At 36.5% G+C, this 21,806-nt stretch overlaps 1 protein-coding gene across 2 annotated transcripts in view; it reads left to right on the forward strand.

Annotated features, from left to right (window-relative positions):
- The window catches only part of PKIA (cAMP-dependent protein kinase inhibitor alpha), a 95,783-nt gene that overhangs the window by 52,415 nt on the left and 21,562 nt on the right, over positions 1-21,806 (forward strand). The window contains exon 2 of one of the 2 annotated variants that reach the window (XM_059994796.1): positions 10,008-10,133. The exons of the other annotated variant lie outside the window; for it this stretch is intronic. The gene's annotated coding sequence lies outside the window, so the exon portion shown is untranslated. The remainder of the gene's footprint in view (positions 1-10,007; positions 10,134-21,806) is intronic. 2 annotated transcript variants of the gene reach the window in all.

A 21,806-nucleotide genomic window follows, 5' to 3' on the forward strand; every position in this document is an offset into this window, starting at 1 on the left:
TAGTAAAAGGGAATACAAAGATCAATGCGAATGCTAATGAATTAATGGATTTGGCAGTGGACTGTTTACTGACTTCTATGTTCTTAATGAGTTAGGAAGCACCTCACCAGCTCAGAGTGAAGGAAGTAGAGAGGATGGAGGAAAATTTGAGGAGGGTAGGTAAAGCTTCTAAGAAAATAGTCCTTAAGGAGAATTAGAAAGAACTTACTGTAAGTCAGAGCAATATTTCCAGTCTTGAAAATCCATTTGAAGTTGGTGATTATTAATTTATTGGAATACCAATTTGCCCTGCCACATGATTTTTCTCCAGCTACCTGGGTATAAGTTACACAGAGGCAGAAAAGAGTGAGAGATAACAATCGAGGGAAAATACAATTAGTATTTTTTTTACCTTTTTCCACTTCCCCGCTCCAACTCTGGGGAGCCTTCACAGACATGGCTGCCGTCCCAGCCTCCAGCAGCACTCTGTCATCAAAGAATTCAAAGAAATGGAATATAGGTTTCCAACTTATTAATTTAGCAAAATCAAAAATTATATATAATGTCTTCTGTTGGCAAAGATTTTTGCAATATAATTTGGTTCCATCTTTTGACAAGTAATTCGGCAATGTCTAGCAAGATAAAAATGTTAATATCTTTTTACACATTAATTCTACTTCTGGAAGCTTATGCCAATAAAGAATTTATAATCCAGAAAATTATTATATAAAGATGCTCATTGTCATGTCATTTGTAATAACAAAAATTTGGAAACACCTTTAATTGTTAACAATAGGAAAACAGTTTAGGAAATTATATCCACTTAGTAGAAAATTACACAGTTACTATATTATAATTACAAGATGATGGAGCAAAATAGAATAATGCTTAATAAAGAAAGAATGAAGAAAGCTGACCTAAAACTGTGTCTTCCTTATGACAGTAATTACGTAAACATATAAATATTTATTAAAACTTAAAACCAAAATAAAGTTTTAAAAGCTCTGTACCAGTAATGGGGATTTTACGTTTGTTTCAAAATATTTTTTAACATAACTCTTAAATTTTGTTTTTTCTACTCCTTTTCTTAAGAATTTCTTATTATTACCTCATTTTTCATTTCATAGTTTCAAATAAAGTCAGCAATTTTATCATCAGAGAAGATTAGACTTATTTGACAGTTCATAATTCCAAGTTATTTGGTATAAAAAGACCATATACACTTGTAGGTGCTTTCAAAATAAAATTTCGAGAATTTTATTTTTTTGCTTAGTCTTTCCTAGTATGGAGATTAAGCAAACTACCTAAAATTGCTAGCCATTCTTTTTTCATTTTTCTCATTTTATTCATTTATCTTGCCCTTCACAGAAATGATAACAAATGAGTCTGCAGCTGCATCTTCCAATTTCTTAAATCCTCTATTTTCCACATTATGAAATCATACTAATATGAATGCTTCCAGGATTTTCAGAGCTCTTTAGTTATTATACTTTAGCATTCTGTATGAAGTATCTTATGTAAGTGTAAAATTTAGACTCAACTTCTGGAAGCTTTTGATTTCTTAGTTCAAAAGTGAGAGATCCTTAGTTCAGCCATATGATTAACAATTACTTGTATAGTAAAAAGCTCCTAAATTATTGTTTTATGGATACCTGGCAGTTTTCTTGCCATTTCTCAGAAGTTCTCTATTAAACACATTCTCTCTTTCTCTCTCTCTCTCTCTCTCACACACACACACACACACACACACACATTGTGATTGAAAGCACAGACTTTGGCATTATGAAGTCTAAGGTTCAATTTCCAGTTCTGTAGTTTCTGGGCCACTTCACGGCAAGTAATCTAATGTCTCTGAACCTTGTTATTTTCATCTGTAAAATGGAGATTACAATTATATCAGACAATCCTCGAAACATCCGTAATGATTTTAGAGTTTCAGAGTCAGGTACAAGCAGGCACTCAGTAAATGGCTAGTGCTTTTATTACTTTATTATTATTTAGGTCTTGGTTTTCCTTGAGTCTGTGAGTCTCCATAATGAAATGTAATTTCCAGTAGATTGAGTAACACCTGTTTTCACCAAAAATTTTAACTGAGTTCATTACTTTCTGTGCAACCAGATTAGTTTTCTACCTTTTTCTCTGTGCCGTATGTAGGTGTTCAATAGATTTATTTAATAAATGTATGAATGCATGAATGCGTAGATGAATTTTTAAATGCTTCTTTTTGAGAAGGTAGAACAAATGTGACACAGTAGAACAGATAAGAAAATAGTCCATGGAAAAAATGGCAAAGTCACATATGTGCCCAGGGCCAGCCTAAGAAGAATTGCTTTTTATTTTTAAGGAAAAATGTGTTGAATAGCTTATTTTAATTATTTTTAAAAGTTAAGTACAGGATGGGCTTCCCTGGTGGCACAGTGGTTGAGAGTCTGCCGGCCGATGCAGGGAACACGGGCTCGTGCCCCGGTCTGGGAAGATCCCACATGCCGCGGAGCGGCTGGGCCCGTGAGCCATGGCCGCTGAGCCTGCGCGTCCGGAACCTGTGCTCCGCAACGGCAGAGGTCACAACAGTGAGAGGCCCGCGTACCGCAAAAAAAAAAAAAAAAAAAAAAAAAATTAAGTACAGGGACTTCCCTGGCGGTCCAGTGGTTAAGACTTCGCCTTCCAATGCAGGGGGTGTGAGTTCAATCCCTAGTCGGGGAGCCATGGTCCCACATGCCTCGCAGCCAAAAAAATCAAAACATAAAACAGAAGCAGTATTGTAACAAATTCAATAAAGACTTTAAAAAGTGGTCCACATCAAAAAAAAAGTTAAGTACAAAAATTTGCTGATGATTTACATATTTAGCACCAATAAAATAATGTGAGATTAGCTGTACTAAAACAGAATGTTGAGTTACATTCACATTAAGTGACATTATATAGTCTAAATTTATGGAAAACTTCTGAGATGGCTGATAAAAAGTAAGGTGGTGAGTGACCTTTGAGCAGAAAAAGACAGAAAGAGAAGTGGCCTCTTCTACATTCTATTGTGCCTCTAAGTAAAATGCTTGGTAATCTAGCTACAAAGCTACATGTCATTTGGCTTTAGGCACCTACTGTGATTTACCTTGTGAAGATCAGATTTTGCCATGGAGAGGATTTGTAAAAGTATCACACATTCCAGTACCATTGGCAACCACAGCTACCAAAAACTCCAATTTAAATTGATGAACCTAATATCAGATGATAGTATCATTTCCTTGTGGGTGTTTTGGGAAAAGGTGGGTAGGAAATGTATAAAAGTGAATACTTTATTGACTGAAATAACAATTCATCATTTTGAAAACATAAAATACATTAAAGTTGTTACAGCATCATGCATCAATATTTCACTGTACTTTAGACATGGCCTACAATCAATGTTTTCTGCCCTTTGAAACAGAACCATGCTTGTGGTATGCATTAATCATATAAAAGATTAAACACTGAAAAGAAATTCAGCCTTTAAAGATGATTTCCTTTGATTTATTCCGTGGGTTCTTCCAAAAAGTTACACCAAGAATTATTGCTTGTTAAATTGGAGTTACAAATTCTTTCAGAGTTACTTAGTATTTTCTTTAATGTCAGTATCAAGGAAGGTAAAGCAAATTTACATATTTATTAGGAAATACAGGCACATGATCATAAAACAAGAAAACACAACGTTTTTATAGACTTTATTTTTTAGAACTGTTTTAATTTTACAGAAAAATTGAGAAGATAGTATAAAGTGTTTCCATATACACTATACCCATTTCCCTCTATGATGATCAACTTATATTAGTATGTTACATTGTTACATTCAATGAACAAATATTGATACATTATCATTTACTATAGTCCATACCTTAGTCCAGTTCCTTAGTTTTTACCTAATGTCCTTTTTCTATTCCAGGATTTCATCCAAAACATCACATTACATTTAGTTGCCATGTTTCCTTAGGCTCCTCTTGGGTTTGATAGCTCCTCAGATTTTCCTTGGATGACCTTGACAATTTTGAGTAGTTAGGTTTTTGTAGGATGCCCACTACTAGAACTTGTTTGATGCATTTTTCATGATAATATTGGGATTATGTGTTTTGGGGAGGAAGACCACAGAGTAGAAGGGTTATTTTATCAGATCACATCAAGTGTACAAAGTATCAATATGCATTATAAATGCTGAGGTCGACCTTGATCACCAGGCTGAGGTAGTGTTTTTCAGGTTTCTCCATTGCAAAGTTACTGTTTTCCCTTTTCCATATTGTACTTTTTGGAAGCAAGTCAATATGCTCAGCCCACAGCTAAGGAATAGGGAGTTATGCTTAAGATGGAGTACTACATAAACTATTTGGAATTCTTTTGCACTGGAGATCTATCTATTCTCCTGCATTTACTTATGTATCCAATTATTTATTTATATCAGAAGAACTCATGGATTTTTATTTTATACTTTGGGTTATAATCTAATTCTACGTTAGTTGCTTTGTTCCTCAAATTGCTCTAGTCCTGACCCTTGTGAACTCTTTTCAGTTCAGTGGCTCGTGTGCCACTCTGAGGTATCCCCATCCTATATATTTTTTTGGAACTTCCTAACTTTCTGACACTATAAGATGGTCTTGTATATAAATCTTGTATATTTACTGCCCCAGTCCTAGAATCAGCTATTTCTTCAAGGATAACTAGGTCTTTTCAGTGGAGAACAGTATTAGACAGCAGGATCTGGGTGTGGGGTGTGCTAATTGCTGCCCGGATGTCATTGCTTCTAGATCTTCTCAGCTGACAGAGCAAAGAGATAATATGTGTGTACATTACCCATGTATATGCACATATCTATAAGTATCTCTCTATATAACATGTGTATTAAGGTAATATGAAGCAATATTAAGCTAACCATGAATGTATGTTGATGTTTCCAACTTTAATCTGTTACCACATAGATCATCTTAGCCTCATCTCTTGCTTATCTTTAAATTTCAACTCCAGCAAAACACTTGACTTTTAGAAGTGTGAAAATCAAATTGTAGCAACTTTGGGAAGCCACATCATCTAGCAGAATAATTCTTAAAGGGCAAGGTGTATATCATCAAATTTTAATTTACAGTCAGCAGTACTTTGTAACATCAATAGGCCTCCAGACTTCTGCTTCCAAGAAGATGAAGTAGCCCATTTCTCCCAGGTTCCCCCACTTAAAACTAAAACCCTGAACATAACAACAAACAAACATAGGAAGACACTGAAAGGTGGAAATGAGAAGGCAGACTTAACTAGGGACTTTGGGACTTGAGGAATAACATGGTGATGAGTCCCCTGTGTTTCCTGTTGCTTCCCATACATCCTGGAGAGGGTATTACAGGAACCCCCAATCAATAACCACCAACAGAACAACAGACAAAAAAGCTTCAAAAAAAAACCCTGTTCCCCCTAGCCAAAGTATGAGGAAAGGGGATGCTAAAGACAGAAAACCATTTGGGCAATAATATACACTCTACTCGAGCCAAGTGCCAGTGGAATATTGCACCCATCCCCTATGTCCTGTGGTTTCAGTTGGGCCAAGCTAGGATTTGATCTTCCACACTACCCCACTCCTACCCTCCAGAAGAGGCAGCGCTCTGATTACCCACCAGGGTTGTTTCAGTGTGGCCCTGTGGTGAGCTGAGCCTCCACCCCTTTCCATTAGCAAAGAGACTTTAAAAGGTGGTGCCTGATAGGCTAGTTAACACTGGGCTGCCCTCACACAGTCGCGGGGTCCAATGGTGGGACTTAGCCTCCGTCTCTCCCTGACATCAATAAGAATAGGATGTTACAGGTTGGAGGGAGTAGGCACCCATTAACCCCCAACACATGGTGTCAGTGAGACCCAATGGGGTGCTGAATCCCCATAACCGTCCTGAGGCAGTAAGACAGAATGAGATGGCACAAGCAGGGCTAGTTGGCAGTTCTCTTCCTCTTACCCTGGTGTCAGTGGGGCCAGCAGGTAGCTGACCCTCTACCCACACCCGGCATCAACAAGAAGGAATGAAGTGGGAGGAAGGACAGCAAACACTTCACTTCTCCCCTCCCCTGGTGTCAAGAAATCTACTGGGGAGATGAACTTCCACTCCTACTAAAAGGCAACACAATGATATTAATGTTCCCACTTTTGGGGGGAAGGTGTCAGAAGGGCCAATAGGATAGCTGAACTTCTACTTGATCTGTCTGCAGTGAGACAATGTAAGTGCCCACTTTTGCTGGGGTATTGTCAGTAGGGCCCAATGGAAATCTGTATGTAACCCCCCAGTCCTCATACTACACCTCAAATAGGATGACTTCCTTCTAAAAAGTAATAATACAATTAAATGGGATACAGAGTCATATAATAACTCACAATGTTTAGAATACAATTGAAAAATACTCATGACACAAAGAACCAGGAAATCACAAAATAAATGAGAAAAGACAATAAACATACACCAACACTGAGATAAAACATCTATTGAAATTATCAGACAAGGATTTTAAATAAGCTGTCACATAAATGCTTCAATTAGCAATTATGTGTTCCTTGACAGAAATGGGAAAAAATAGAAAATGTAAACAAAGAACTAGAAGTTATAAGAATAAAAACAAATGAGAACAGTAGAACTGAAAAATACAACAATCAAAAAACTTTGCTCAAGATTAGAGTGGAGATTACAAAGCATAGAATCATGAATTTAGAAGAGATCAATACAACGTACCAAATGTACAGAGAAAAATAGACTGAGGGGAAGAGATGGGAGAAAGAACAGGATCTCAAGAACCTGTAAACAGTAACAAAAGCACTAACATTCATATCATCAAAGTTCCAGAATGAAAAAAGAGAGCATGTAGGACTGACAAAGTATTCAAAGAAATAATGACTAAAAAGTTCCCAATTTTTTAGAAGACATAAACACAAATTCAAGATTCTGAACAAACCCAAAGAGGAAAAACAGAAGGATAATCCTTGCCAAGACATGTCATAATTAAACTTCTGAAAAGTAGAGACAAAAAAAAATCTCGAAAGTGGACAGGCAGAAACAATGCATCACTTATTGAGAAACACCAATTCCAATGACAGCATATTTCTTGTCTAAAACTATGGAGTCAGAAGCATTGACATAACATTTTTCAAGTACTTAAAGAAAAGAACTCTCAGCCACAAATTCACACTTTTTATATCCACTTTCTTGTTTGACTTATATTAATGGACTACTAACTCATCTTTCTATATCCAGGACTGCCATCACGCTTCTCCAGAAATCTAGTCACAGTATTTCCAGAGTGATCTTTCTGAAGATGAAACAATTTTTTCTTATAAAAATACCTGATGTGTTATGAAACTTTTCTCTCTTCTAAGTTACCAGTTAAAATCCTTCAATGGATTCCCATCTTTCTTGGAGTAAAATCTCACATCCAAACTCTCTGTCCTTTTGGGCTGCTGTAAGATTATCCTGCAGGTTGGGTGGCTCATAAACAACAGGAATTTTTGTTTTTTTTCTCACGGTTCCAGAGGCTGCAAGTTCAAGAATAGGGTGCCAGTATGGTCAGATGAGGGCCCTCTTCTGAGTCACAGACTTCTCATTGTATCCTCACATGGCAGAAGAGGTTAGGGAGCTCTGTGGGGTCTCTTTTATAAGAGCACTAATACCATAATCACTTCCCAAAGGCCCCACCTACTAATACCATCAGCTACGGAAATTAAGATTTCAACGTATGAATTTGGAGGGGAACACAAAGACTAGACCATAGCACTTACTATACATACATGGACCATTCATGATATGGCTTCTACCACCCTCTCCATTGTCTTCTTTTCTTACACTCCAGTGAACATTTTTTTTTTTTTTTTTTTTTTGCGGTACGCGGGCCTCTCACTGTTGTGTCCTCTCCCGTTGCGGAGCACAGGCTCCGGACGCGCAGGCTCAGCGGCCATGGCTCACGGGCCCAGCCGCTCCGCGGCATGTTGGATCTTCCCAGACCAGGGCAGGAACCCGTGTCCCCTGCATCGGCAGGTGGACTCTCAACCACTGCGCCACCAGGGAAGCCTAAGTGAGCATTTCTTATACTGATTATGAATGGAGCTCCTTTCTGGACTGATCCTTAACCATTCATTTTCCGGCAACCATGAATGTATCTTCTCTTTTCCTCAAAAATTCACCCCTCCATCATGTTACATATCCATTTCAATTGCCTTCTACAGGAAACCCTACTGATATCCCCCATATACTGCTGTCCACAGCATGAATTAAGGTCTTACCGTGTCTTCCTATAGCACTCTGTAATAATTTTTACAGTAACTATGGATTTTCTTATTTGATTGTCACAATACATTGAATTCTAGGTGGCACGATAATGATTTTAGTAACAGTAACACTGGTGCCTAGTTTAACCCATGGCATACTTTAGGTGTTCAATAAATGTTTGTTGAATGAGTGAATGAATGAATGGTTAATTTGAAATCTTAATCATGTTACTTTTCAAAAATCTGTTAAAAGATACCCACGGTTTTCCAGAAGATTAGGGGCTTAGGATCTTAAACTTGATTTAATAGAGGAAATTTTTACTCATACATCATGCTTAAAAACCTCAAAGTAAAACCATTAACCCAGGAATTTAAGGTTATCCATTTGGACTTGCAAGCCAATAATTAATATCTCCTGCCCTGACTGTATTAGATGGTTTCAAGGCTCCACTCATATCTCCCCAGCACTCATCATTCCAGTATATGCTGATAGAATCATGCTACCACCTGCAATTATCCACCTTAGGGCAGGCCAGAAGTGTACAGGAGTTAATGTATCTGGGTGTAGCTTTCAACCAAGGATGGAGGGGACTGGAAGATAAGTACTTCAAGTTTCTCACCGATTCTTGGGATAACTCTGAGACATGCTCTATAGAGTTTCACAGAACTCCCCTGAAGTACTGGCAGCAGTTCCCTGCAGGAGTGATTTATTTAGTAATGCACCTCAGTTGGCTTCCTTCCATGCCTCCATTCTCAATTCCTACTCCACTTCTGAGTTTTCTGGAAGCACCTCCCAGATGAACAGTTTGCATTCAAATTATTGCCTCAGGTTCTGCTTCTAGGGGAATTCAATTGATAGCCTCCTAACAACCCAGTGTTCCTTACAGAGCCGTCACTGGTACAAGTACCAAGGCACGGCACATTACGTATCACTCCTCCTAAATCCTAATATTTTTAAACAGATAGGAAAGAGCATGACCTTGAAGAGAAAAAGAGTTTATGTGAGAATGGCCAATGGATAAAGGGAAGGAGAGACAGTGCCATTTGTTTTCCATTCATGATAGTCTGAAATTTATGGGCAGATGGTCTAACAGGTGTGACTATAATTTGAGGAGCCTGCTCCCTTGGTTACAGAAGACTGCTATTGTTATTATTATGGAACCACAACCTCATGACTTTATTGCTTCACTTGATGTAGCCTTTTCTTGTACCCTTAAATCTTTCTACATCACTGAATTGCAGCCAGTAGGTTTATTTTCTCCCTATGGCTCATCACAAAAAAAGATACACATGTGCACACACACACACACACACACAGAGTTTTGTGTATGCCAGTGCTAGAAAAGACAAGCTCATGGTGCATGTATGCAATGGATATTGTACACTACAGGTCTCTGTGAAATAGTCTTCTGCAGGTTCCTATGTTTATTTTATGAATAATTAACTTTAGTAAAGTTAATTTCCTGAAGATCTTGATGAAGACTGAAGAAAGGAAGTAAATTGTAAAGAAAAAGACTTAGAAACTTGCCCTTTTTGCCCTCTCTTTGTGTCTTAATGAACAAAGGATTACTGGGCCTTTTTTGCTTGAGTTGAAGACACAAAATGCAACCTGTACTCTTATCATAATACGTTCAGTTTATGAGTACACAAACTTATAAACCGTGAACTTCCCTAAAGTTATTATACCATTTAGAAGATGTTTGCTTGGACGTTTACTTAAAACCAAACAATTGAGGTCTATATGTCCAAATAATTTCCTTCTCTCTTGCTGTCTCCATTTCAGTTTCCTGAGTTTCTGGGAAGGCCTGGTTTCCCCAAAGGAACAATTTCTGGTAGAAGTCTGAAGGTCTGACCCAAGAAAAAAATCCAGTATAGCCAATGAATTGATGACAAGAAGGTTTCCAATCAGGTAGGAACATTTAATCTCATACATTACAATCACCTTAAGTAAGGTGTGTTGATAGCTGGATATGATTTAACTGCTTGGAAAAAGATGCATATATAACCTACCGCACAAGGAAGCTGTTCTCAATTCCCTTAGAGGTTGTGGTGTTTCTCAGAGAGTGCCTTGGGGGAAAATGATTACAATAACAGTATAATGCTTATTTTTTTTTTCATTTTTAGCTCATTGTTGCCAAGTACACTTGGTGATCTTGGTGCCTGTGGTTTAATCCCAGGAGGTTAGACATGTGAACAGCACATTAACCCTTTTTAGCATTTTCTCCCAAGAAAAATCATTTTTATAGGTTGGCTCCATGGTCTTCTAGCTGCTCATCAAAATTAAGCATCAAGTCTTCTAAGTGAGCAATAGCCTCAGTCAGTGTGAGGAAATCAGCTTGGTTCTTATTGGGGCACATCTTGGTCTTGGCACAAAGTGAGTTCACATAGGGAGTTAGAAGGAGGAGAATGGGGCATGCGAAAGGGGAGTTCTGTGTTCTCATTTACCTATGCACGTTGAAACTCCACTAACAGTTTTATTTTCTTTAGTAATTTGTGATTAAAAACTTAGGGTAGGGCTTCCCTGGTGGTGCAGTGGTTGAGAGTCCGCTTGCCGATGCAGGGGAAACGTGTTCATGCCCCAATCCAGGAAGATGCCACCTGCCACGGAGCAGCTGGGCCGGTGAGCCTTGGCCGCTGAGCCTGCGTGTCCGGAGCCTGTGTTCAGCAATGGGAGAGGCCACAACAGTGAGAGGCCCGCGTACCGAAAAAAAAAAAAAAAAAAACTTAGGGTAAAGGGAATAATGAAGCTGTCCCATTATATGGCAGGACAAAAGATAGTAGTGACATCAAAATCAGGGCCTATCCATCTCATTTGCAGTTATATACTCAGTGTTTATCATAGCATTTGACCCCTCATCAGTATTCAATAAGAAGATGCGTGTTGAATGACTTAGGGATGAATTAATGAATGAAAAAAATTAATATGGTAGAAAATGTGTTTTATCCTTGTATTTTCGTGTGTTGACTTCTGTATTTCAAGACCCAGCACTGTAACTGACACATAGAATATAAGCAATAAAATTTGTTGAAAGAATGAATGAGTCCCCAGAATTCTAAGAATAATTTTAAGACCAACACAGACCCCATATCTTCCAAGGTCTATGACAGAAGTATCCAGAGGTGAAAGCCTGGATCTCAGCTAGTGGTAGAGCTGACAGAATTTATCTAGTTTTAATAATTTACAGCTCATCCCATTACATTTAGGCATAGTACCTACATGAGCCATACAATTAAATGTTGACTGAAAACAATGCACAACCTAGAAGTTGAGAATTATGTTTTATGTGGGGGACATACTGAGGACTTAAGTCAGGAGACAACCTCTCAGATAGCTCTGAGGGACTGTTCTGAAGAGGTAAGGGAGGGCACAGGGTATTTAGGGGTTCTTGCAAAAAAAAAAAAAAAAACAGGTAGTTGGAACATCAAAAGATTACTGTTAATTAAAGAAACTAGACATCTTAAGTTAATAAATTTAGCACTTTTCTATATATGGTGAGATGCAAGAGTCTGGTCTCATGGAAATCATTCCCTTGATATGCACTTTAATTATCTAGGGCCAGTATCCTGTTTTCTCCATCCTGAATCCCCTCAGGGTGCAGCTTTGGGGGTGGCTTCAGTGGCTGATGGCTTGATGGCTATAACATCCTGTGTTACTGAAAAGGCAGGCTACATTATTTGTCCATGTAAATGACTTGAATATGAATAGTAAATCTGTGGATTTGCAAAATGTAATTCTTGGAGCATTTTTATAAGGACAAAGTTAAGGGCAATTTCAGAATCACTAGCAGCTAAAATTGCTGTTTATATTTTTCCACTGGTAGGTAGTAATCTGCTGTTGCTGTCTACAGTATTCCCAAGGGATAACAAAAGCCATTTAATTCAAGAAAGAAATGTAAAATTTAGCACAATGCAGCTTCCACAAAACCAAACACACAAACACACACCCAACTCTCGCAGATATGAAGTAATAATCTAAAATAGAATCCTGGAACTAATTGCAAAACAGGAGCAAATGTACTCATATTGGATAATTTTATTCTTTTATTAATGTTTGATATATATATATGTATTTATTATTAAAATTCAGAGTTGCTATATGGAGAAATAGCTTTGTACCAATATTGTCTTTGTATGTGTTTATCAATAATGTATGAGATTGCCTCCTATGCTCCTTTTCCTTTATTCTCTTGCAGGCAGTAGATCGTAGTTATCAGTTGTTTTTAAAATTTCTAGGCAGCCAAAGGACTAGTATCACTTAAATAAAGAAGGCAAATTGTCCCAAAGTAGGAACGATTTTCCTTCATTATGGAACATAAAGTCCTCATATGAAAGGGGAAGAATTTCATAGCTAAAAGCTTTCAACTACAGAAGATTTATGAATAACTATGTGTGTTGTTTCAAAGTGGACTCTCTATAATTAATGTCTAGGGGTTATCTTTGGTATATAATGGATTTTTTAAATATTATTAGATAATATACAAAAGAATATATTTAATTGTATGTAAGTTATGAGAAATAATAAAAACTGCAAACACACCACCAAAACTAAGAACTAGAATCAAAACTGCTGAGTCTTCTCTCTGTTCTCTACCCTGTTCCCACCTTCTTGCTTTCACCAAAGAAATCACTCTGATCTTGGCTTTATGTTCAACATCCACATAATTTTTATCTGATTTTGCTTATTATTGAGATTTATAAAATTGATATCATACTTTAGTCTTCTGTTCTTGCTTTTTTTACTCAACATTATGTTTCTAAGGTTCATCCACTCTGCTTTAACTAGTGTTCATTCATTTGTACTACTGTACAATATTTTATTGTATAAATACAAGAAAATGTGTTTATTATTCTATTAATGATATTTGGGTTGTTTTGGGCCTATTATGGACAGTACTTCCATGAACATTTATTTTAATGTTTCCTGGTACACATGTGCAAGATTTAACATAAGTAAAAGAGTAGACATACTGAGAGTAGAATTGCTGAGTTGTAGGGAATTCAAATAGTCAACTTTAAAAAATAATGTCAAAATGTTTTCCAAAGTTATGGAATCAATTTTCAGTCCTTTTGCTCTATAGCTTCACCAGTTAGAATGGCCAGTCTAGTCTTTTGTTCCTTGTTATTAGTCTGCTCAGGTTGTCCTAGCAAAATACGTCAGATTCAGTAGCTTAAAAAACAAGAGATTTATCTTCTCACAGTTCTGGAGGCTGGAAGTCCAGGATCAAGATGTTGGCAGTTTGGGGTCCTCCTGAGGCCTCTTTCCTTGACTTGCAGATGACCACTGCTTTCTTGCTATGTCCTCACATGACCTTTTCTCTGTGTGTATACATCCCTCGTATCTCTTCCTCTTCTTACAAGGACACCAGTCATATCAGTTAGGGCCCCACCATTATGACCTCATTTAACCATAATTATGTTTTCAAAGTCCCTGTCTCCAAACAGCCACATTGGGAGATGGGGCATCAACCTACGAATTTTAGGGAACACAATTCAGTCCATAACAATTTTAATTTGTATTTCCCTAATTACCGATAGGTTGAGAATCCTTTCATTTATTTGTTTAATAGTTGCCTATGTTTCCTATTCTGTGAAAGTCCAGAGAATATCTTTTGTCCATTTTTCTACTGTTTATCTTTTTCTTACTTATTTCTATTGTTCTTTAAATACAAGCAAATAATCCTTGGTCAGCTATATATGACACAAATAAGTTATTTCATGCCTTCTCACTTTTTTAATGTTGTCTTGTGATAAATAGCAGCTCTCAATTTTAATGAAATCAAATTTACCTTTTCGCTTAGTGTCTTTTTGTTCTACTTAAAATGTCCTTCCTTAGTTTAATGCTACCCAGATATAGTATATTTTCTTCTGAAAGTTCTAGTGTATCTTTGTTTTATTTTCAAGCCATTAATGCACTTACAATCGACTTGTCTGTATTATCCAATTTCTTTGTTTTCTTATGAATAATTAAGTTTTCAGGACCATTTTGGAATGAATGGATTTTTTAGGTGTGTCTGAGCTGTTCTTGACCATTCACATAAATTTCAGAATTGGCAATCCTGTAAAACCTCTATTAAGTATTTTTATTGTAATTGTATTGACAATATAAATTAAGTTGGGGAAAATTTACATCATTATGATGAGTCTTTTCTATCCATAAACAAGATGTATCTCTCCATTTATTTAAGACTTCTTTAATATCTTTCAATAAGGTTTTATTTTCTCCATAAATGTCTTGCACATTTTTATTTAGATTTATTCCTAGGTAGTTTTTTTTTTTTCCATTTTAAATAATTTTTAAACTCTCTTTTTGTTCCTGGATTATAGAAATCCAATAGATTTTTGCATCTTGAGCTTATATCTAGCCATCTTGCTGATATTATTTTTTAGTAAGAGAGAGGATTTTCTTAGCAAAGAGGAATAAATGTAAAATTCAATAAAAATGTTATGGGTCAGCTCTGGTCAATAGAACTTTCCATGATAATGGAAATGTTCTTAGTGCTTTCAAAAACTATAGCCATTAGTCACATGTGTTTTTAAATTTTTAAATGTAAATTCAATAAAATTCAATAAAATTAAAATTTCAGTTCCTAAGTCAAACTTGCCCACGTTTCAAGTATTTAATAGCCACTTGTGACTAATGGACAGTATACTGGACATTGTAGCTCTAGACTATTAGACTGTGAAGCCATGGCATCCCGGGATTTTATCTTTGTCAATGGCATAGTGAGATCTTTCATGTGACAGTTATTCTGTTATTAAAAAGAGAATTTACTTAACCTAGTCATCCCTAACTTTTTGAAATAATCCAACATAGCTTTCACCATCCATGAATTTCTTGAATCACATTTATGTTTCTAAACTATTTCTTGCATCAAGTGTTCACTTTGTAGCAAGTTTATTGTCCTAAAATGGCACATACCAAAGTATCAAGAGGTTCCCTTATTCCTGATAAGCTGTGATTTGATGAAGAAGACCTTGTTACCCTGCCTATCTGATTTTTATTATAATCAGATGTTAATCTGTATCAGTCTCCATATTCAAAATTCACCTTCAAAATTATATGTTATTCACATGATGGTTGTCTTTATTTCATTTAGCTAGTATCATGACCTTATAAATGCAATTTTGGTCATTTTCTCCTAAAATCTCATATTTATCCGTGTGGAAATACATCTCCTACTTCTTTGCCCTCTTATAAACTCTTCCTGTAACTTAATCCTCATGAGCTTTATTTCCCCTAATTTTAATTACTTAATATTTTGTAAAACATTTAAGAGATCACTGGTATGCTCTTTTTTTCAATCATCTATACATTTAAACACTGTGTTGCAATAAGAAATAGTACTGGTAATCAGAAGACCGGAGTCCTAATTTTACCCATAAAAATGAAGTATATGTGCATTTAAATAAGGTTTATATAAGGTTATATAAGGTTTATTCTGATACTAAAATTGTTATGATTATTTAGAAAATTATGTTTGAAATATGACATTATTCAAAACCAATAAAGGTTTGAAATCTATTAAAAATCTACAAACAATTCAAGTATTTCACCTTTTTCCCTGATTTGATATTAAACTGTAATCCTTCATCTTTCACTTACAGCATGCTGTACTGCTGTTGACACAAAGGCAAAATATAATGTCTAAATATTTTGTACTTGTTTTTTAAATGAATACTTTTGTTTAAAATTGTCTTTTACATAAATTCTTGATTCCCTTTTCACAACTTTTCCATTCCCCATGCTACTGCAATCAATCACTCATTATAGAAAATTATTCTCTTTTCTGTTTGCTAAAGCTCTTTTTAAAATACCAAGTTTCAAATTCTCATCAATTCAAGAAACTTTGGAAAATGAACTTCATAATTTCCAGAATGAATATTTTGTTTCACTGGCTACCAGGACACCATCCTCTCCTAGATTTCTCCCCTCCTCACTCACCATTCCTTGGCAGTCTCCCTTGGTGATGCCTCCCATCCCTCAACGTCTGTTAGAATGCCCTAAGGCTCATTCCTGGCCCCCTTCACTCTCCATCTACCTTAACTACTCATGAGTTTTAATCTAGTCCCGTTACTTTAATGGGAAGATGACTTATGACTCCTCAATTCATACTTCTAGCCCTAACTACTCATCTAACCTCCAGACTCCTAATTCCAATTTCCCACTAAATATCTCCAATCTATGCATAATAGACATTTCAAACTTAGCAAATAAAACTAAATATTTTGCTTTGATCCATCCATTGCACTCCAGTTTTTCCTGGCTCCATAACTCATCCAGTTGCTCAGGCCAAAAATGTTAGATTCATCCTTAAACTCTCTCTTTCCCACAATTCCTATGTCCAGTCCATCAGAAATTCTTGCCAGCTCTAACTTGAAAATACATTCTGAATCCACCTACCTCTCACCTTACTCTTGCCATCTTTACTTACTCCAAGCCATCATTGCTTGCCTCATCTAATGCAATAGGCAGCCTCTTCCACAACCTCCTTGCTTCTTCCCCTCTTGCCCCAATCCTTATAGTCTATAAACAGTACAATAGCCAGAATAATCTAAAAAAACCCATAAATCATATCACATTATTTCGCAAAACCCGTTCCCATCACTTTAGAATAAAAAGTAAACTTTTTACCTGTCCTACATGCTTTATTCAATATTTCTTCTGCCCTACTCTCCAAACTCATTTACTACTACTATTCTCTCACACACACATCCAGATTTTCTTTCTGCAGTGGCTTTCCCAACGTCAGGGCCTTTGCACTTGCTATTCCCTAAAACCTGGAATATTTAAAAAATCTGTAAGATTCCTCCGAGCAAGATCTTAGAAGGTATTTACATTTCATTTTGTAGAGACATTTGGTAGAAGACATTTTTGCAAAAGATAGATACATTTTACTTTGGCGGCTATTCACACATCTAGCAATTTCCAAGTTGGTTAAATAACAAATGTGAATTGACGAAGCTAAAATAAAAGAACTGCAGTTGGTGAGACCTATGTGTTTTAAACCGTGAACTTTGAGGCATTGTAGACATGCAAACTACACCAGGGTTTCAGTGTTAATGTGTGAGAATTAGCTAAGGTATTTTCCAAATATTTATTACTCTCTAAAGAGCTTCTGAGCAGGAAATCAGAACAGGACCTGTGGACCTGAATTTTATCAAGTACCTCAGTTGATTCTGTTGCAAATGGTTTTCAGTCAGCCCTTTGAGAGACACCAAGCTGGGGTATTTGCCCAGATATGATTACCAATGGTCATGCGAGTCACCAGTGAGATACAATCGAGAATCGACAAACGACTGAAAAGAGTGACAAAAGAAGAAGAGGATCCAGTAAGGACCAGTAGAGACGCTATCCCAAACACTCTTGGCTAGGAGTTTTACAAATCCATTCATATAAATGGACTGATAGTTAACAGCCAAATGGCACTGCATATTTTTTTAAGTTGCTGAGTATTAAAGTGTATGGCTAAGCATCATAAGTTTTGTTAAATTATATTTTGGTTGCTGTAAAATTAGGTGTACATTGTGTGTCATAGATGTAGGGATATAGATGTGTAAATATATGTCGTTGTTTCAGTTCTTCAGCTGATACTTCATAATGTCTTGGTAACTTCTAAATGAAGGACCTCTTCAAATATTGTTTAGAAAAAAAAGATACCTGTTCATCCCTGTCCACCTGCCTTTCTTCATCCCCTTCCTTGTCCCTTCCCTTCTTTTTTTTAAAAAAATCTTTATTGGAGTATAATTGCTTTACAGTGTTGTGATCCCTTCCCTTCTTGAACAAATCGGTCCATTAAGTGAGGTAAAATAACCCTTTGTCAGCATGGGGGAGGTGGGCATTCAAGGAACCACATGACTTGGCATTGGGCCTCAGAGTCTGAGAAAGGGGAGAGGATGTCTGCATAAGGGAGCCTGGAGTTGACTGCTGAAGTCTGATTCGTGTGAAAGGGCATCCACATGAGGAAGTGGCCTTGGCAACCACTCTGTACAGATAGTCATAACCCGTGCCAGGTGGAGAAAATGTGTGGGATGGGAAAGTGGCAGCTACAAGAATTTACTTGAATACAGGAAGATTGATCAGATAAGTAAGGATATTAAGGATATGGTAATCAGTGTTATTTTAATATCTGTGGAGGGAGTTAAAATATGAAAAGGGCAAAAACTAGAATGAAAGGGTGTTGAAAGGGAATGGAGGATGTTAATGTGAACACATGATTTTCAATATAGAGACATTACAGAAATAAACATAGATGATATGTATGCATATGTTTATGAATATATGTTTATGAATATGTGTAAATGGTTATGAATATGTGTTTTCATATGTGTGTATGTATATATGTACATAAATCCCCTAGCTCTGCCTATTGAGAGTACCTGGGACCACTACTTCCCACGAGCAATGAATACACCTAGTGTCCGGATCTTGGTTTCTAAATACAGCTCTCCAACTGAAGGAACTAAAGCTCTTTGGAGAAATGACTGATTCTAGAGCTACTACAGGGAAAATATAAGATGACCCTAGAACATATTATTGTTTCAAGAAGTAAGGGATCAGCCATAAAAAGAAATGAAATTGAGTTGTTTGTAGTGAGGTGGATGGACCTAGAGTCTGTCATACAGAGTGAAATAAGTCAGAAAGAGAAAAACAAATACCATATATATGGAACCTAAAGAAAAAAAAATGGTTCTGAAGAACCTAGGGGCAAGACAGGAATAAAGACGCAGATGTAGAGAATGGACTTGAGGACACGAGGAGGGGGAAGGGTAAGCTGGGACGGTGTGAGAGAGTGGCATGGATATATATACACTACCAAATATAAAACCGATAGCTAGTGGGAAGCAGCCACATAGCACAGGGAGATCAGCTCGGTGCTTTGTGACCACCTAGAGGGGTGGAGTAAGGAGGGTGGGAGGGAGGGAGACGCAAGAGGGAGGAGATATGGGGACGTATGTATATGTATAGCTGATTCACTTTGTTATAAAGCAGAAACTAACACAGCATTGTAAAGCAATTATACTCCAATAATGATGTTAAAAAAAAAAAGAAGAAGGGAGATATCAAAGAATAATTGGGAAACATCAAAGGATATAGAAACCAAACTGAAGGGGTTTCCACTAGACAAATCTTGAACAATCTAAGCCTCAAAATAAATAATGGTAGAAACATATTATAGTCAATTGAATAAAATAGGAGTCTATGAGTTCATACTGATTTAAATAATTAAATTGAATAAATTATGTTTGATGAGGAACAGGATATTTACATAATTACAAAGTGACTTACCACAGAAATTATTAATAATGAAGGAGAAAAAAATAACTTTACAATGGAGAAGACTGGGTGATACACCTTAATCAAATGAGTAAAATAATATTCCAGTAAGGTTACAAGTTAAAAGTTTGCCAAAATTGTTTGATAGGAAGCAGTAAGAAGAACAGAGCTTCACCACTGTGTTATTCCTGCCAACTACACATATCCTGAATAATCATGAGACAAATACAAACAGCTAAATCCTACAAAATAACTGATCCATATTCTTTAAAATTTTCTAGTTCATGAAATTCAAGGGAAGCCTGAGAAAATTTTCCGGATTAAAAAACTAAAGAGGGCTTCCCTGGTGGCGCAGTGGTTGAGAGTCCGCCTGCCGATGCAGGCGGAAGCGGGTTCGTGCCCCCGGTCCGGGAAGATCCCACATGCCGCGGAGCGGCTGGGCCCGTGAGCCATGGCCGCTGAACCTGCGTGTCCGGGGCCTGTGCTCCGCAACGGGAGAGGCCACAACAGTGAGAGGCCCGCGTACAGCAGAAAAAAAAAAAAAAATTAAAGAGACAGGACAACTAAATGCAACATGTGATGCTGGGCTGATCCTTTTATTATGAAGGACATGAGTGGGATAATTGACAAAACTTGAAAGGGGTCTGAGGCTTAGTAGCAGTGTAGTAATGTGTCAGTGTTAATTTCCTGATTTTCATGATTATATTTGGATATATGTTTGTAGGAAATACTAGAGGATTTGGGGGAGACATTGCATTGTGTTCGCAACTACTCTCAAATGGTTTGGGAAATAAATTATTTTTATTGTCATTTCAACCTTTCTTTAATTTTCGAGATTGTTAAAAGAAGGCAAAGAAAGAGAAGACCCCTGAGTCAGGTAATCCTCCTTTTCCTGGAGACTTCCATAGTTAAAAGCTCAGTTTACAATGGTGGTCAGTTTTTCAGTCTATTTGTGCTAATTTCTGTAACTAACAACATAGCATCTTATTTTCTATTTGAGGTTTTTGGATTTTTCCTAATTATGCTTTTGCTTTTTATTCTATCAAATGTCTATGAATTTGATAAAGTCCTCGGTATTAAAACAAAATCAGTAAGATTCATAAAAATAAAAATAAGTTCTTGGAGAAATTTATAAAGTTCTACCTGCATTCAAATTGGAGTAAGTTGGCAAGAAATTTATAAGGGGAAAATACTCTAAGGAGCACTCCCATTCAGAAACTCAAAATGGTTGCACGTGTTTATCCTATAAGAGGTCTGTGATGAAACCGCAGGATGAAGGCTATATGTCCAAACTTAAATGCAATCTTTTAAATCACCTTTCATGTCAGGCCATGTAAGAACTGGGCAATTCAATAAGTAAATTAGAACAATTATTGTTTTCAATAATTTCTCAGGTCAACACTTAGAATAATAAAACACGTATCTATAACTCCAAGAAATCTGGACAGTTATTAGTTATTATCATTTAGACTATTGAATAAAATCAGATATGATAGAGGGGCCAGCTGTTGGTAGGTTTAAAAGTCACCCTAGGTGATTAATTCATGCAGCAGTGTTGCAGGTCTCTCTTTAGATGAAGCACTTAGAAGTATAACCAAGCATGGCTCTAATTTCATATCTGAGACCTGTTTTATTTAGAGTTCTTTGGCAAGTGCTTGCTCTATGTGTTTTTATAGTCTTTGGTTGTGCTATACAAATATCAAAATTATGAATTAACAGATATGCAAAAGTGAAATCCTAGAAGATAGGATAAACATGAAGTCCTCTAATTATCACTCAAATAAGTTTGGTTGACACAGAACTGGGAATCAGATAAAGACATTAATAATTCATAATGCTGAAATTAAAATCTTCTAGTTACAGTACAAAAGAAATCTTAATTTGTACCACAAGGTAATGAATTCAGTACTTTTCATTTGTTAAATATTTGCTTATTACCCTGCACCGTGCATATAACACTGTTCCAAACTTTGGAGGGCAAACAGGAAAAACAGAAACTCTCTACCCTCATGTTGTTTATACTGCAGTCAGTGAAATTTCTCTACTTGGAGATCTTTTAATTCCTCAGTTCATTGTAACATCTTCTTCAGATGAATTGTTTTTTATTTGTTAAAATGAACGTTTAGCACTTTAAATAGTTTCTTCAATGTTCCTGATAGTGAAATAGTCATAATGCTAATTTCCAATACTAATTATAGAGTTGATAGGAGAAATGCTCAAGATTGATAGTAAAGTGATTTCGATAACCTACAAAATGTCTTGAGGTTTCTCAGATAACAACTTGTCTCCCAGACAAAAATGCACTTA

This window comes from Delphinus delphis, chromosome 17 (assembly GCF_949987515.2).
Source record: "Delphinus delphis chromosome 17, mDelDel1.2, whole genome shotgun sequence".
NCBI classification, from domain to species: domain Eukaryota; kingdom Metazoa; phylum Chordata; class Mammalia; order Artiodactyla; family Delphinidae; genus Delphinus; species Delphinus delphis.